We start from the raw sequence: 17,445 nt of genomic DNA, 5'->3' as shown, positions 1-17,445 counted from the left end.
TAGATAAACCACAACTGTTTCAAACCAAATGCTAGCCTCTGGGCATTGGGAAATATTGAATATGACCTTTCGCGCGTGAGGCGAACGTGATAACCACTACACTACTGAAACTACAATACAAAAAGAGGAAGTCGTGGAAAATATTAGGAATGCCCACAAGTCTACCTCACATAATATCCCAAAGTGAGTACCACAGAAAGAGCCATAATACCCATTAAAAACTAGCGGTCAAACAGGAAAATGGTTCCAATCGTTTTTCCACCCTTCATGTTCCCCACAGGGGATTTTAAAAACACTTAAAATAAGGGCTGTGTTTCTTGTCGGCTTACCCTGGCATGATAAACTATTTGAATCATTATGGACCTCAGACCACACGGAGCAGGAATGTATTCAGAGTGCCCAAGCTCGCCACACATGCAGAGTGCGTTACGCGACTAAAATAGGTAAGTCTGAATACCAAATACTGAGAAGTGCGAAGGAAAAGCATGAATTCCGAAATTGGGACCGAGCCCGAAGTGAATAGGCTTACTGTCCAATTTGTTAAAAAGTGTTTCCTCCCGGTCTCGAAACGGGGACCTTTCGCGTGTTAGGCGAACGTGATAACCACTACACTACGGAAACCAGATGAGTGAAATACTAAGGGTGTGGCTGACTTTGGCTGGGTGGGACATTTATCGCTCTCAGAACCTATTGAACATCATAAATTACTTTGTCCATTAATTAAGCAATAAGGCTTGAGAAGCCGGGAATTATGAGGTATTTTTAAAATATTTGTTTTATTAATAAAAACGATATGTTATTGCTTTGTCATTATGGGGTATTGTGTGTAGATAGATTTAATTTTATTTCATCCATTTTAGTATAAGTCTGTAACGTAACAAAATGTGGAAAAAAGTAAGGGGCCCGAAAACTTTCCGAATGCACTGTACCTATGCAGGCTAGCTTCTTTTCCTTTGCACAGCCAGAAGAGGACGGGCCACCCCACATATGCTCTCTCTAATTCTCTCTTTCTTTCTCTCTCTCGGAGGACCTGAGCCCTCGGACCGTGCCCCAGGACTACCTGACATGATGACTCCTTGCTGTCCCCGGTCCACTTGACTGTGCTGCTGCTCCAGTTTCAACTGTTCTGCCTTGTTATTATTCGACCATGCTGGTCATTTATGAACATTTGAACATCTTGGCCATGTTCTGTTATAATCTCCACCCGGCACAGCCAGAAGAGGACTGGCCACCCCACATAGCCTGGTTCCTCTCTAGGTTTCTTCCTAGGTTTTGGCCTTTCTAGGGAGTTTTTCCTAGCCACCGTGCTTCTACACCTGCATTGCTTGCTGTTTGGGATTTTAGGCTGGGTTTCTGTACAGCACTTTGAGATATCAGCTGATGTACGAAGGGCTATATAAATAAATTTGATTTGATTTGATTTGATGCTAGCCAGCCAACTAAATCTATCACACAATTTTTTTTTTTTTTCCTGTATTTAACCAGGTAGGCTAGTTGAGAACAAGTTCTCATTTGCAACTGCGACCTGGCCAAGATAAAGCATAGCAGTGTGAACAGACAACACAGAGTTACACATGGAATAAACAATTAACAAGTCAATAACACAGTAGAAAAAATGGGCAGTCTATATACAATGTGTGCAAAAGGCATGAGGAGGTAGGCGAATAATACAATTTTGCAGATTAACACTGGAGTGATAAATGATCAGATGGTCATGTACAGGTAGAGATATTGGTGTGCAAAAGAGCAGAAAAGTAAATAAATAAAAACAGGCCAAATGAGGTGTTGGCTTTAGGGATGATCAGTGAGATACACCTGCTGGAGCGCGTGCTACGGATGGGTGTTGCCATCGTGACCAGTGAACTGAGATAAGGAGGAGCTTTACCTAGCATGGACTTGTAGATGACCTGGAGCCAGTGGGTCTGGCGACGAATATGTAGTGAGGGCCAGCCGACTAGAGCATACAAGTCGCAGTGGTGGGTGGTATAAGATGCTTTAGTGACAAAACGGATGGCCCTGTGATAGACTGCATCCAGTTTGCTGAGTAGAGTGTTGGAAGCCATTTTGTAGATGACATCGCCGAAGTCGAGGATCGGTAGGATAGTCAGTTTTACTAGGGTAAGCTTGGCAGCGTGAGTGAAGGAGGCTTTGTTGCGGAATAGAAAGCCGACTCTTGATTTGATTTTCGATAGGAGATGTTTGATGTGAGTCTGGAAGGAGAGTTTGCAGTCTAGCCAGACACCTAGGTACTTATAGATGTCCACATATTCAAGGTCGGAACCATCCAGGGTGGTGATGCTAGTCGGGCATGCGGGTGCAGGCAGCGATCGGTTGAAAAGCATGCATTTGGTTTTACTCGCGTTTAAGAGCAGTTGGAGGCCACGGAAGGAGTGCTGTATGGCATTGAAGCTCGTTTGGAGGTTAGATAGCACAGTGTCCAATGACGGGCCGAGTATAGTATATAGAATGGTGTCGTCTGCGTAGAGGTGGATCAGGGAATCGGCCGCAGCAAGAGCAACATCATTGATATATACAGAGAAAAGAGTCGGCCCGAGAATTGAGCCCTGTGGCACCCCCATAGAGACTGCCAGAGGACCGGACAGCATGCCCTCCGATTTGACACACTGAACTCTGTCTGCAAATTAATTGGTGAACCAGGCAAGGCAGTCATCCGAAAAACCGAGGCTGTTGAGTCTGCCGATAAGAATATGGTGATTGACAGAGTCGAAAGCCTTGGCGAGGTCGATGAAGACGGCTGCACAGTACTGTCTTTTATCGATGGCGGTTATGATATCGTTTAGTACCTTGAGTGTGGCTGAGGTGCACCCGTGACCGGCTCGGAAACCAGATTGCACAGCGGAGAAGGTACGGTGGGATTCGAGATGGTCAGTGACCTGTTTGTTGACTTGGCTTTCGAAGACCTTAGATAGGCAGGGCAGGATGGATATAGGTCTGTAACAGTTTGGGTCCAGGGTGTCTCCCCCTTTGAAGAGGGGGATGACTGCGGCAGCTTTCAATCCTTGGGGATCTCAGACGATATGAAAGAGAGGTTGAACAGGCTGGTAATAGGGGTTGCGACAATGGCGGCAGATAGTTTCAGAAATAGCGGGTCCAGATTGTCAAGCCCAGCTGATTTGTACGGGTCCAGGTTTTGCAGCTCTTTCAGAACATCTGCTATCTGGATTTGGGTAAAGGAGAACCTGGAGAGGCTTGGGTGAGGAGCTACGGGGGGAGCGGAGCTGTTGGCCGAGGTTGGAGTAGCCAGGCGGAAGGCATGGCCAGCCGTTGAGAAGTGCTTATTGAAGTTTTCGATAATCATGGATTTATCGGTGGAGACCGTGTTTCCTAGCCTCAGTGCAGTGGGCAGCTGGGAGGAGGTGCTCTTGTTCTCCATGGACTTCACAGTGTCCCAGAACTTTTTGGAGTTGGAGAAAACCAGGATGCAAACTTCTGCCTGAAGAAGCTGGCCTTAGCTTTCCTGACTGACTGCGTGTATTGGTTCCTGACTTCCCTGAACAGTTGCATATCACGGGGGCTATTCGATGCTATTGCAGTCCGCCACAGGATGTTTTTGTGCTGGTCGAGGGCAGTCAGGTCTGGAGTGAACCAAGGGCTGTATCTGTTCTTGGTTCTGCATTTTTTGAACGGAGCATGCTTATCTAAAATGGTGAGGAATTTACTTTTAAAGAATGACCATGCATCCTCAACTGACGGGATGAGGTCAATGTCCTTCCAGGATACCAGGGCCAGGTCGATTAGAAAGGCCTGCTCACAGAAGTGTTTTAGGGAGCGTTTGACAGTGATGAGGGGTGGTCGTTTGACTGCGGCTCCGTGGCGGATACAGGCGATGAGGCAGTCTGGCCCACTCTGCCATTTCTTCCAATCTCCAATCTCCAATCTCCATCAGGGAATAACACAATATGTTATGTATAAATAGAAACTGTTACATCTCACATACAGTATTTACTAAAGGTGTGTGTCACACATTAAATGAACTACGTTACATTTCAACTTGGAAAAGTGTGAAGTAGGCCATAGGAGGCTGTAGAGTAAATATATTAATAACATTCACAGCAAACTCACATCGACATTTAAGTCAGAAAGTGTTAATAATAACACTTCACAGAGCACATATGAGAACCACTAATCCAGTTAACACTTTTTCAACACTTGAAAAAAATGTCTTTGTGCCTTCAGTGTTCGTGTGAATGAGCCTCATTTCTGGCTTGCATTATTCTCTTGAAGTGATCTTATAGTACCTGTCACGCCCTGATCTGTTTCACCTGTTCCTGTGATTGCCTCCACCCTGTCCAGGTGTCACTTATTTTGCCCGGTGTATTTATCCCTGTTTTCCTGTCTCTCTGTGCCACTCTGTACCTCCTGGACTCTGATCTGGTTTTGACCTTTTTGCCTGTCCATGACCATTCTCTTGCCTACCCATGACCATTCTCTTGCCTACCCATGACCATTCTCTTGCCTACCCCTTTGGATTAATAAACATTGTAAGACTCCAACCATCTACCATCTGCCTGCATGTGGGTCTCGCCTTGTGCCATGATGGTACCATAAACCTCTGCCAGCTAGCCCAGCCATAAAACAGGTGTCCATCAGATTATCTCTTCACTATTTGATTGTCCTGGATCTGTTTATAAACCTGGTCTTTAATACACCATATTCCTTGAATTTCCATTTAGCATTAAATAATCTCTCACTTGTGACATAGGATTATGATTGGTACTTCAGCTAATGAGCTTCACTGGACTGCAATTAGGCCACTAGAGGGCATACACTTTCAGCCAAAGACTGGGATCTATTGGATCTATAGCCATGGTTAGTGTACCATGGAGTCATAATGTATTAGAGCCATAATGGGAGGCACAATACAGTATATTGTAGTAGCATGCTCTGGCAGGAACTGTCGTACACGAGTTGGGTTAGTTGTTAGAGCATTATGAGAGCTGTCTGTCAACACACATATGTCAGATAAAGCAGCATTGCGATGGTGATGAGGTACTATTCATAGCTTATAAAGTGACTGTGCAGGTGTGTGTGTGTGTGTGCACTTGTGTGTGTGTGTTCATTTGCTGAAGTGTGTGACCAAATACCTGTGGATCTACTAGTGTTTGAAATAGTGAGAGTGGATTTGTGTGTGGGTGCAAAGTGAGAGACCAGTATTGTGCTCTTTCAAAACCTTACAGTTATAAAACTCTGCTGGACTGGACTCCGCAAACTCACCCTGATGTTTTGGGAGGGGTTGCTGGAGGGCACTCCAGACCATGAAGCAGATGGGGAATTGGTGGTCTGATTCTTAACTCTCCTACCCCCCAATGAATTCCCCCCATTCGGCTAACACTGTTAGTCAGCTGAGATGACAGGTTTGCACTAAGCATTTAGTTAAAAGTTAGAAGGAGAGCATGAAACGACCAAAGTGAATATCTCTTAGCACGTGTGCATGCTTACAATGTGTTAGTGAGTGTACAGTCGTGGCCAAAAGTTTTGAGAATGACACAAATATTAATTTTCACAGTCTGCTGCCTCAGTTTGTATGATGGCAATTTGTATATACTCGAGAATGTTATGAAGAGTTATGAAGAGTGATCAGATGAATTGCCATGCAAATGAACTGAATCCCCCCCCAAAAAAATTCCACTGCATTCCAGCCCTGCCACAAAAGGACCAGCTGACATCATGTCAGTGATTCTCTCGTTAACACAGGTGTGAGTGTTGACGAGGACAAGGCTGGAGATCACTCTGTCATGCTGATTGAGATTGAAAAACAGACTGGAAGCTTCAAAAGGAGAGTGGTGCTTGGAATCATTGTTCTTCCTCTGTCAACCATGGTTACCTGGCAGGAAACACGTGCCGTCATCATTGCGAACTTCAAGGAGAGCGGTTCAATTGTTGTGAAGAAGGCTTCAGGGCACCCAAGAAAGTCCAGCAAGCGCCAGGACCGTCTCCTAAAGTTGATTCAGCTGCGGGATCGGGGCTCCACCAGTACAGAGCTTGCTCAGAAATGGCAGCAGGCAGCTCACTCACAATTTTACATAAGAACACAGCCATGAATAAAGAATGGTACCAACATATTCTCCGAGAGCAACTTCTCCCAACCATCCAGGAACAGTTTGGTGATGAACAATGCCTTTTCCAGCATGATGGAGCACCTTGCCATAAGGCAAAAGTGATAACTAAGTGGCTCGAGGAACAAAACATTGATATTTTGGGTCCATGGCCAGGAAACTCCCCAGACCTTAATCCCATTGAGAACTTGTGGTCAATTCTCAAGAGGTAGAGGTGGACAAACAAAACCCCACAAATTCTGACAAACTCCAAGCATTGATTATGCAAGAATGGGCTGCCATCAGTCGGATGATGGATGTGGCCCAGAAGTTAATTGACAGCATGCCAGGGCGGATTGCAGAGGTCTTGAAAAAGAAGGGTCAACACTGCAAATATTGACTCTTTGCATCAACTTCATGTGAGTGTCAATAAAAGCCTTTGACACTTATGAAATGCTTGTAATTATACTTCAGTATTCCAGCTAACATCTGACAAAAAGACACTGAAGCAGCAAACTTTGTGGAAATTAATATTTGTGTCATTCTCAAAACTTTTGGCCACGACTGTATGTGCAAGCACTGAAATATGTGCTAATTATAGTTCATTTGTCATGGTTGATATTAATTATACAGTCCCTTCACAAAGTATTCAAACCCACATGCTACATTTTGTTGTGTTACAGCCTGGATTCAAAATGGATTAAACGGATTTCTCTACACACAATATCCCATAATGACAAAGTAAAAACATGTTTTTTAGAAATGTTTGCAAATGTAATACCGAAATATCTAGTTTACATAAGCATTCACACCCCTGCATCAATAATGTTAGAATCACCTTTGGCAGCGATTTATAGCTGTGAGTCATTCTGGGTAATTCTCTAAGAGCTTTGCACACCGCATTTGTACAGTAGTTGCACATTAATCTTATAAAATTATCTGTCAAGTTCGTTGTTAATCATTGCTAGACAGCCATTTGTATGTCTTGGTGTCAATTTTCATGCCGATTTTAGGTCAAACTGTAACTCAAAAGGCACTCAGAAACATTAAATGTCATCTTGGTAAGCCACTCACGTGTCTATTTTGCCTTGTGTTTTAGGTTATTGTCCTGCTGAATTGTTAATTCATCTCCCAGTGTCTGGCAGAAAGCAGACTGAACCAGGTTTTCCTCTAGTATTTTGCCTGTGCTTAGCTGCATTAGGTAATTTTTTAAATCCTGAAAACTACCTAGTCTTTGCCGATGACAAGCATACCCATAACATAATGCAGCCACCACCATGCTTGAAAATATGAAGAGCTGTACTCAGTGATGTGTTGGATTTGCCCCAAACATAACACTTTGTATTCATTCAGGCCACATTTTTTGTAGTTTTATTTTAGAGCCTTATGCAAACAGGATGTATTATATGGAATATTTTAATTCTGTACAGTCTTCCTTCTTTTCACTCTGTCATGTAAGTTAGTATTGTGGAGTAACTACAATGTTGTTGATTCATCCTCCATTTTCTCCTTTCACAGCCATTAAACTCTGTAACTGTTTTAAAGTCACCATTGGCCTCATGGTGAGATCCATGAGCGGTTTCCTTCCTCTCCGGCAACTGAGTTAGGAAGGACGGTTGTATCTTTGTAGTGACTGGGTGTATTGATGCACCATTCAAATTGTAATTAATAACTTCATCATGCTCAAAGGGATATTCAATGTCTGCTTTTTTATTTTTTACCCATCTACCAATAGGTGCCATTCTTTGAGGCATTGGAAAACCTCTTTATTCTTTGTGGTTGAATCTGTGTTTGAAATTCACTGCTCGACTGAGGGTCCTTACAGAAAATTGTATGTGTGGGGTACAGAGATGAGGTGGTCATTCATAAACACTATCATTGCACACAGAGTGCATCCATTCAAATTATTATGTGACTTGTTAAGACCATGCACCACAGGCAAAAAATCCATTTGTCCATTTTCAGATTTTGGGATATTTTACCATACTTTCGTAAAATATACAAATACATCGTAAATAATGTATATACATACTTGATTTATATCATTTTAACCCAACTCCGTCAACTACATCTAGCATAAATGTAGTTCTTGTTAGCATGTTTCATCTAGAACTTCAACTGCAATTTTAAAACTCTGCATGTTGAATCATATATCATTCAAAAGCTTGTTTTCCAAGAGCATATCGTCAGCTAGTCCATACAGGGCTGTAGTATCCTTTGTAGATGTAGTGCTTAGTGCTGAAAGGTGAGTAATTTCCTGACATCCGATTGGTTACTGGCATTTAAAAGCCGTTTCTGGCAGCACTCCCTTTTTTGAAAATATATCCCGCGAAGAATCCACTTAAAATCTCAAATATACCTACAGTATGTGAATAAAAATGGTCAATCTCAGTTAGCCAAATCGAGAAAAGCAGTGAATAAAAGAAAAAATGAGCCTGATCAGCCGATCGAGGCAGTGGCAGTACAGGTAGGGGAGGAAAAGGAGGTGGCCGGTAGCAGCGCATCGAGATGGAAATTGTTTGAGATGAAGGTGACAGCTAGCAGCGATCAACCAGACAGCAGCCAGGCAGCCAGGCAGCCAATAGTGTTTTTTAAAATTCCAGACAGCCAACAGTGCAGTTGGATGGAAGTCCCTAACTAGCGCTTGCGCAATTGCTATAACTAGTTGGCATTGGCTCGCAAAAGTACCTCTTAATTTCATCCTGGACACAGAACATAAAAATGGTATCCACAAGTTCATTCGACTCTGGGGAAGTAGATAAAGGCCCTCATTGCCAAAATGCTGAGGTATCCCTTTTTGCAAATATTTACCCCTGAAATTATATAGGCTGCCCTAACTAAGGTGTTGAATATTTATTGACTCAAGACATTTCAGCTTTTCATTTTTTATACATTTGTAATCATTTCTAAAAACATAATTCCACTTCGATATTATGGGTAGTGTGTGTAGACCAGTGACACAACCTTAATTGAATCCATTTTGTAAATTCAGGCTGTAACAAAGGAAAAAGTCAAGAGGTGTGAATACTTTCTGAAGGCACTTTGTTTATTATTTATTATACAGTATTTAGAAAGTCTTCATGCACTTCACAAATGTATTAAAAGCAATGCATATAAGTGTGTTTGTTAATGCGAGTGCATAACATTGTTGTCTAGATGTCCCTGTAAGATCATTTGCTTGTTATTAAGGTGTTTCTGTGGGCGAATATGTTTGCTGTCGAGATGTCCCTGTAGGTGAATTTGTTAGTTGTTGAGGTGTCTGTGGGTTAGTAATATAATATTATAATATATGCCATTTCGATGATGTTTTTATCAAAAACAACTTACAGTCTTGCATGCATACATTTTTCATATAGGCGACCACTGTGGGAATCGAACCCACAACATTGGTGTTGCAAGCACCATGCTCTACCAACAATCCATTTGTTGTGAAAGGATGTAAACTGTCCTCTTAGCACCTGTAGTTATATTCATAAGAGCAAAATGTTCAATTTCATTAATAACATACCAATAACACAACATCCATAATATTACATGATATACCACTAAGAAAATATCACAGATTTTCTGCAGGAATTTGTGTCTGCGTATTAAAACTTGAATGTTAAATCAACATAAAAGGACATCTGCCCAAGTCTATGCAAACGTCAAAGTTAAAGGCATCCACTGTAGCTTTAATGTCTGTTACAACAGCGTAACCTTTGGCACTGACATAGGCTCTCCCCCACTGCCCCCACTTAAGTGCATCATGGGCAAGTGATTGGCTTGTGTACAACGTGACACTGGAGGGAACTGGGGCCGCAGCTCCTAGCTAAAGCGTACAAGCCATGGAAAAGACGTTTACTCCCTGGTCTTATGCACTGCACTGGGAGCTGGGGACACTTTGGGCGTGGATAAGCTCATATTAACTTAGGTTTATCGGACTGAATTAGCCTATATAGCTCCATAGCCTTAGGTTGAGGTTTCTGCCAACCAATGGGACAAGTAATGATGATGTAATTTGCCCCCGTCACCTGCCTCTGGTCACAGGGGTATACATTAAATCCCCCTGTAGGTGGCATCATTAATGACTAATCAATTGATTAAGTTTGAATTAGAGCATTGGAACATTGGCCCGTTATCCATTGTAACTATGGGGTTGCTGTAAAGTCAGCTTTTGTGTAGCCACTGACAGATGTAGTTGCCCCTGTAAGAATACAGACAGAGAGTGAGAAAACAGAGAAAATGAGATGCTGAAAATGAGAGAAAGCTAGTGAATCTTCACACAAACACAGCTTGGCCCTGGTGTATTAATTGGCAGTAATGGAGAGAGTGGCAGAGTGACATTAGAAGTAGGCTGGCAGTGTAAGGTGGCCCCAGGGTAAGCGCATCAGTTTGGGGATTTGGGGCATGTCTGACAACATTGCCAAATACACGAGGCAAGATGCCATATTCAGAACAGCATGCAAATAGTGCTTGAATTTTGTTTATGAACTAAATGGCTTATGTGACATACTAAACACACGTATTTCCACTGAGCATTTACCCCAGTGTTTTACCCAAAAAGCTCAGACTTTTCTGTTTCCATCTTCGCCGGGCCGGCACGTGTCTCACTGGGCCATGGCTCTCTCTGGCAGACCTGTATTGACTTAGCCATTGTTATGAAAATGTGCCAACTTTGAACTTTAACACCTTCTCACAAAGCAAGGGTCTTGAATGATGCAGAGGTTGTTGATTCTGCTTGCCATATGTCTTTAGTGTCACACTCCTAATGGAAACACTAGAGCTGACATTAACATTAAACACTTGTGACACCCTGGTGTGGGGGTAAGTCTATAGGTGGAAAAGCACCATGAGATGTTTTTTGGGGGGGATTTGACACTTTAAACATTCAAATGCTGTTAAATGGGAATAACATGGAAACTGAGAGCTTTTGACATTGGACACTGGATGTGAAAAAACATGCCTATATAATTACTTTGCAGCGCTAGTGTCAAATGCACTTTAGTTTGCAAGTCATGTAAAAACTGACACAATGGCATTTTCCAGCCCTAACGATTCAGTAATTCACCAGTCTTATATGGCCGGGGTGGAAATATTTGAAATAACATGATCCAAAGTGCTAATTTCATGCAGCGCTGATAGGGATATTTAAGACCAACTAAAAGCTGGTTTTAGCGGTAACGCAGTTGGTTATGCCATGAATTTTTACAGTGGAAACACAGCCTATCCAGCCTACACAGCCTATCCATCAATGCCCATATGCGCATGCAACAAGAGCAACCTAAAAATGTAGCTGGCTCAATTCAGTCTTATGTAGCGAAATGTGTTTTTTTTTACATTGGATAAAAGTAGAGAAAATTGTATATCATACACTACAGTTGAGGGACAATGGAAAAGCAATTTTACTTTGAAAGTTTATAAACGTGTACCTCACTTCTGAGAAAATGGCCCTTAGATGTTTTGGTACACCTACTGGAGAGCTCTTCTTTGTTTACACCCATTCAGCATCGTTCACACCCTCTTAAGCCTTAGCCCCACCAATCTTAAGGATTCACAAGTGAGGCCATGTACTAAACAACCAAAGACTTCAGTACTAAAGGCTGGTTTATACTATGGGTATGTTAGTAAATTCAATCTGGAGTGCCAGAGTGCACTCTGGGTGTTCGTAAACTCAGAGCGTTGTCAGAGTGTCCGTTCGTAAATTTGGAGCTTTTCGCTCAAGGCCAAGGAGTAGGTTTGATCCGAGCGTTCTGACCTAACAGCAGCAGTCAAGCACCCAGGCTAACTGGCTAATGTTGGCTCGCTTGCTAGCTACTTCCAGACACAAATGAACAGCTCACTCTGACCATTTTACTCGCCCTAGCAGAGCTGGTTAGGCTTTTTATGTTATCCAGAATGTTGGTTACTGCGTTTGTTCTGCGAGTAACAATTGAATTACAATTGTTTTCCAACGTTCACTGACACCGGCCTTCAATTCATAATTTATTCTGCACTCTGCCACACTCCGATTGTCACACCCTGACCTTAGTATTCTTTGCTTTCTTTGTTTTGGTTAGGTCAGGGTGTGACATGGGTGATATATGTGTTTTGGTACTGTCTAGGGGTTTTGTAGGTTTATGGGGTCGTTTACTATCTAGGTGTTTTGTATGTCTATTGGTTGCCTAGATTGGTTCTCAATTAGAGGCAGCTGTTTATCGTTGTCTCTAATTGGGAACCATATTTAGGCAGCCATCTTCTTTGGGTATTGTCTATGTCTAGTTGCCTGTGTCTGCACTAGTATTATATAGCTTCACGTTCGGTTTGTTGTTTTATATAGTTATGTGTTCTTTGTCATTCATTAAAAAGTATGTATTCTAATCACACTGCGCTTTGGTCTCCTCCATACAACAAACATTACACCGATGGGAGTGCTCTGAAATCGGAGTAGATAGCCAGAGCAAATTTACCAGCTACGTCTATCGACAGTTGTCGCAGTGACATCATGAAAATTCTATTGAAATGGTTACTTGCATAGTGGAGTCTTTTGTTTAGACATCTAGCAATCTGAACAATGAACCATAATCCCAACTCATAACATTACTGCCCTGCATAAATCTGCAAGTAGCTAATCAACCAGGTTCAATGTTAGCTAGCTAGCATTAAGATATAACTAGCAATACAAATGTCTTTGAGATAGAAATTATATTACTACACAGATCACATACATTGAAAAGTGAAAGACTAAAGTTACATACATGGGATGCTTTAGTGAATTTCAGAATGTCTGGAATAGAAAAGGCAGCAATAAAACAATTCAATAAACATTCGCAGCCAGTCATCCAAAACATAGCGCTATGCAGTCGTTAAATTCCTAAAGAAGGCCAGTCAGTTAACGTTAGCTAACAGTACGCTTTAACTTGAAATGAAAATTACTTTCTGACCAATTAGAAACATGTAATATATGAAAATGTAGCTAGCTAGACTATCTTACCATATACATGGATGGATGCCATGGTTGCCCTTAGTTTGAAGATGTAATCTGGAGACAGGTGTTTTGTCCCACAGTCTTCTGTGTTCTCTTTTCGACTCTCTTTGCATATTTGCAATCAAAAGGCAGAATTTTCTCCATCATCATAGCTATCACTCTAATTCCACTGATTTGAAAACTCGGTCCTCCAGAAAGTGGAGAGCAACACTTTTGCAGTTCTACTAGGAAGAGTCTTGGTTGTTCCAAGTATCTACCATTTAAGAATGATGGAGGCCACTGTGTTCTTAGGGACCTTCAATGTTGCAGAAATGTTTTGGTACCCTTCCCCAGATCTGTGCCTCGCCGAAATCCTGTCTCGGCGCTGTACTGACCATTTCTTTGACTTCATGGCTTGGTTTTTGCTCTGATATGTTCCTCTTCTTCTTCTATTGCATATTGGTGATCACACAATTTAATGTGCATCCCACCAACCTACTATGCGTGATGGAAACTGTACTCCCCCAAAAAACTGAACTACCAAAACTACAACAACAAAAAATAATATAAATAAAACAACTTTTCTGTCAGAAATAAATAAATAAAACAGATCTGATCCCTACACAGGCTCAAGGGGAACCTGGGATGTAGGGTCTTTCGGTGCCAGTAACCCTTGCAAGACTTTCGATGTCAAATCCTGGAATCCCAAAGACTTTTCTGCTGCAGCCACAATAATGTCTAGTTTCTTCGACTTCTTTGAGACTTGTGCTGTACAGTCTATAACTGTGGCAATGAACGCAACAAAATCCACCTTTTTAACACACACGGTATATTTTGTCTGGCAGAAAACATTTACTACAGGCTGAGGTGTATCCTCTACCATCTCTTCACTTGCATCACTTGTTTTCTCAATTATTTTAATCGCCTCCACATAGGAGATTCGATTGACCGCTCTAACTTTTGCCACCACAATTTCTTTCACCCTTACAGGGCACTCCAGGAACTCAGGAACATGATCACCACCACATTTGCAACACCGTCCTCCTTCTATATACCTTTCTTCAGTAGACTCCGTTCGTCTGCACACACTTGAAACATAGCCATATCCTTTACAATTCTTACACTGCAGTGGTTTGGGGACGAAAGCTCCTATGGCTTATCTTACATAACAAAGCTTCACATATGTAGGTATTTGCTCTTTATCAAAAAACAACAGGACCGACAGACTTTCTTCTTTTTCTCCATTCACCAAGCGGGTCAGACGCCGGGAACCAACAACACCAGAAATTCTCTTCAGGTATTCAACCTGAACATCAGTCGTCACCCCTAAGATGACTCCTTTGATGGGTGCTCTATTACATAAGTTCAAAACACAAAACTTCTGTTGTCCGGATTCTTTTAAGGCCCACTGCAATCTTCCTCTGCTCTTCAGAAATACAATTAATCAAAATAAGACCACTTCTGGTCACTCGGACAGACTCCACTTTTCCAAGCGCATACTTCACCCTTTTCGACACCTCAAACGAGCATCCCAACAAGAAGCGATTCATTATTATTTACACACGTATCCTGCACTCCAATTTTAGACAATTTCCTTTTGTTCCAGTTTTCAGTATTAATGTTGTCCATTCAGAACATTCGTCTTCACAAAATGTACTTGACGCGCTGCTTAATTCAAACTCAGCATCCACTTCCGCCATCTTCCTGTCTCTGACATGCATGGTCAACTGTGGGACCTTCTATAGACAGAATTGTGCCTTTTCAAATCATGTCCAATCCATTGAATTTACCACAGGTGGACTCCAAGTTGTAGAAACATCTCAAGGATGATCAATGGAAACAGGATGCACCTGAGCTCAATTTCGAGTCTCATAGCAAAGGGTATGAATACTTATGTAAATATGGAAAAAGTGAAGCGGTCTGAATACTTTCCCGAATGCACTGTATTTAGCAAAGATGGGATAGGTCTACATTTTGTTATTTTGTTTCTGTAAGCCAGTTAACAAGCTATAATGGACTAACATTGGAATTGGAATTGATTCCAAGGCAATACATAAACGATAATGAATACACAACCTGAAACGACCACATGTAATAGGTAGGAAATACCTTTTCTTGTAGGGTTTTTTTCAGACAAACAGAGCTGTGTCCCTGTTGCCCAAAACATTTAACCTCACCACAGTATTTAGGAGTAGTGGCACCTTTCCTAATAGTATAGGGTGAACAGTTAAAAATAACTAACTGTATACAGCCCCTCAGATTATGTGGTTAATATCATGGAGCATCCACCTGCAATACATCCCAATACCTATGACGACAATAACAAACAAACAAAAATAAAGAATGACACCTATTACTGTGTTGATGCAGTCTTTATGAGGGGACTAAATAATAGAAGTAGTCTGCAACATTGTCGCAGTAATATTCTTCTCCTTTGAATGGCTAATTAGGCCTAATGTTCATTATTAACAATGTCCCTTATCCTTGCACTACTATCTCAAACAACTAAAAGGTACACAACTCATTACACAACAATGTCCTCTTCTTTCAGGACATAAGCAGAAAGTCCAATTACTTCCACAGGAATCTTTTATAACTGGATCACATCCGGAAGCAACGTCCTCACAAGAACTGCTCGTCGGAAGCTTCATGAAATGGGTTCCATGGCCAACCAGCCATACACAAGCCTAAGACCACCATGGGCAATGCCATTCGGCTTCAGTGGTGTAAAGCTTGCCGACCATTGGACTCTGGAGCAATGAAAACGCTTTCGCTGGAGTGATGAATCACGCTTCAGAATCTGGTAGTCTGATGGACAAATCTGTGTTGGTGGATGCCAGGAGAACTCTACCTGCCTCAATGCATAGTGCCAACTGTAAAGTTTGGTGGAAGATAAATAATGGTCTGGGGATGTTTGTCATGGTCCGGGCTAGGCCCCTTAATTCCAGTGAAAGGAAATCTTAAAGCTACAGCGTACAATGACATTCTAGATGATTCTGTGCTTCCAACTTTGTGGCAACAGTTTGGAGAAGGCCCTTTCCTATTTCAGCATGATAATGCCCCTGTGGAGAAAGCAAGGTCCAAACAGAAATGGTTGGTTGGTGGAAGAACTTGACTGGGCTGCACAGACCCCAGACCTCAATCCCATCGAACACCTTTGGGATGAATTGGAACGCCGACTGTGAGACAGGCCTAATCGCTCAACATCAGTGCCTGACCTCACTGATGCTCTAGTGAATGAATTGAAGGAAGCCCCATCAGCAATGTTCCAACATCTAGTGGAAAGCCTCCCAGAAGAGTGGAGGCTGTTATGGCAGCATGGAGGGGACTCCATATTAATGCCCATGATTCTGGAATGAGAGGTTAAACGAGCAGGTATCTACATTCTTTTGGTCATGTAGTGTATTTGATATTTGGTTTGGCAAAATGTATCAGCAACATCAATATAATGTCCACGTGGTTCACTGTATTTAAGTGACATTGACACAGCACACAGGAATCATTAGGAGATCAATCTGTACTGGCTCCACAGTAAAAATATCCAATCATTCCCAAACGATATGAATCGCTCTGATCTGTTGCCGATCAGATATCCCCCATTTAGCCTGTCACATGGCTGAGGCCAGAGGAGCCCTGGGAGGTAGAGTGCCCAAGGTTTAACATTTACTTTCAAATTTTCACAAGAGGATAAACTGTCATATTCATTGTAAGGGTATATGTGGGAAATTATAGCTATATTATGAGATAAATAGAACATTTAGAATGTTTTAAACTGTGAGGAGTTTTAAGAAAAAGATGCAAATAATTGTATGTTTGCTCAAATGAAGAACAAGTTATCCCATGCAGTCTGTGCTCTGAGTTCAGTGTGTGTGTGCATGTGCGTGTGCGTGAGAGAGAGAGAGAGCGGTGGGGAGGAAGGAGAGGCAATCAGATTACGAGTAAGCTCTCTGAAATGAACTGCTGATACTGGGAGACAGAGAGCGAAAAAGTCAAGAGAGCTACCTTTCTTGACCTGGTTCTTTGCAAGGCCATTGTTTACTCTACTCTACTTACAACTCTTGATCCCTCTCTTGTTTTCAATAAATGTTGGTTTGTTGAAAACAAAAGGGCATGTGGATGAGGGATGTTTGAGTGAGTATGTGTGTTGTTTGTGTGTATGAGTGTGTGCAGACAGATCTTCTTCTTTCTTCACATCATCTCGCACTTAGTTTTTAGTCAACAGAACTCGATGGGCCCCACAAGTCACAGGTCGACAACGGGCCAAATATAGAGAGCCATAAATCCTCTTAGGAGAGAACCTTCTTACGATTCCCTTTCCGTGACCAGCATCTACGAATAGACCACACAAATATCCTTAAGTCAAAATCCCTCCCAGGTATTTAATTCTGAATGAGTAATTACTGGGTGTGTCAGTGTGTCTTAGGTCTGCAGGTACTTGTGGTGTAGTCGCTCATTCACACCCTG

General features: G+C 42.1%; 1 non-coding gene across 1 annotated transcript; it reads right to left on the bottom strand.

Annotated features, from left to right (window-relative positions):
- Nucleotides 1-548: 548 nt before the first annotated feature.
- trnav-aac (transfer RNA valine (anticodon AAC)) lies at nt 549-621 on the bottom strand. The gene has a single exon. It is a non-coding gene; the product is annotated as a tRNA-Val (tRNA).
- Nucleotides 622-17,445: the final 16,824 nt, after the last annotated feature.

Source organism: Oncorhynchus keta, chromosome 23 (assembly GCF_023373465.1).
Source record: "Oncorhynchus keta strain PuntledgeMale-10-30-2019 chromosome 23, Oket_V2, whole genome shotgun sequence".
Classification (NCBI taxonomy): domain Eukaryota; kingdom Metazoa; phylum Chordata; class Actinopteri; order Salmoniformes; family Salmonidae; genus Oncorhynchus; species Oncorhynchus keta.
This window is presented reverse-complemented; position numbering and strand designations above follow the sequence as displayed.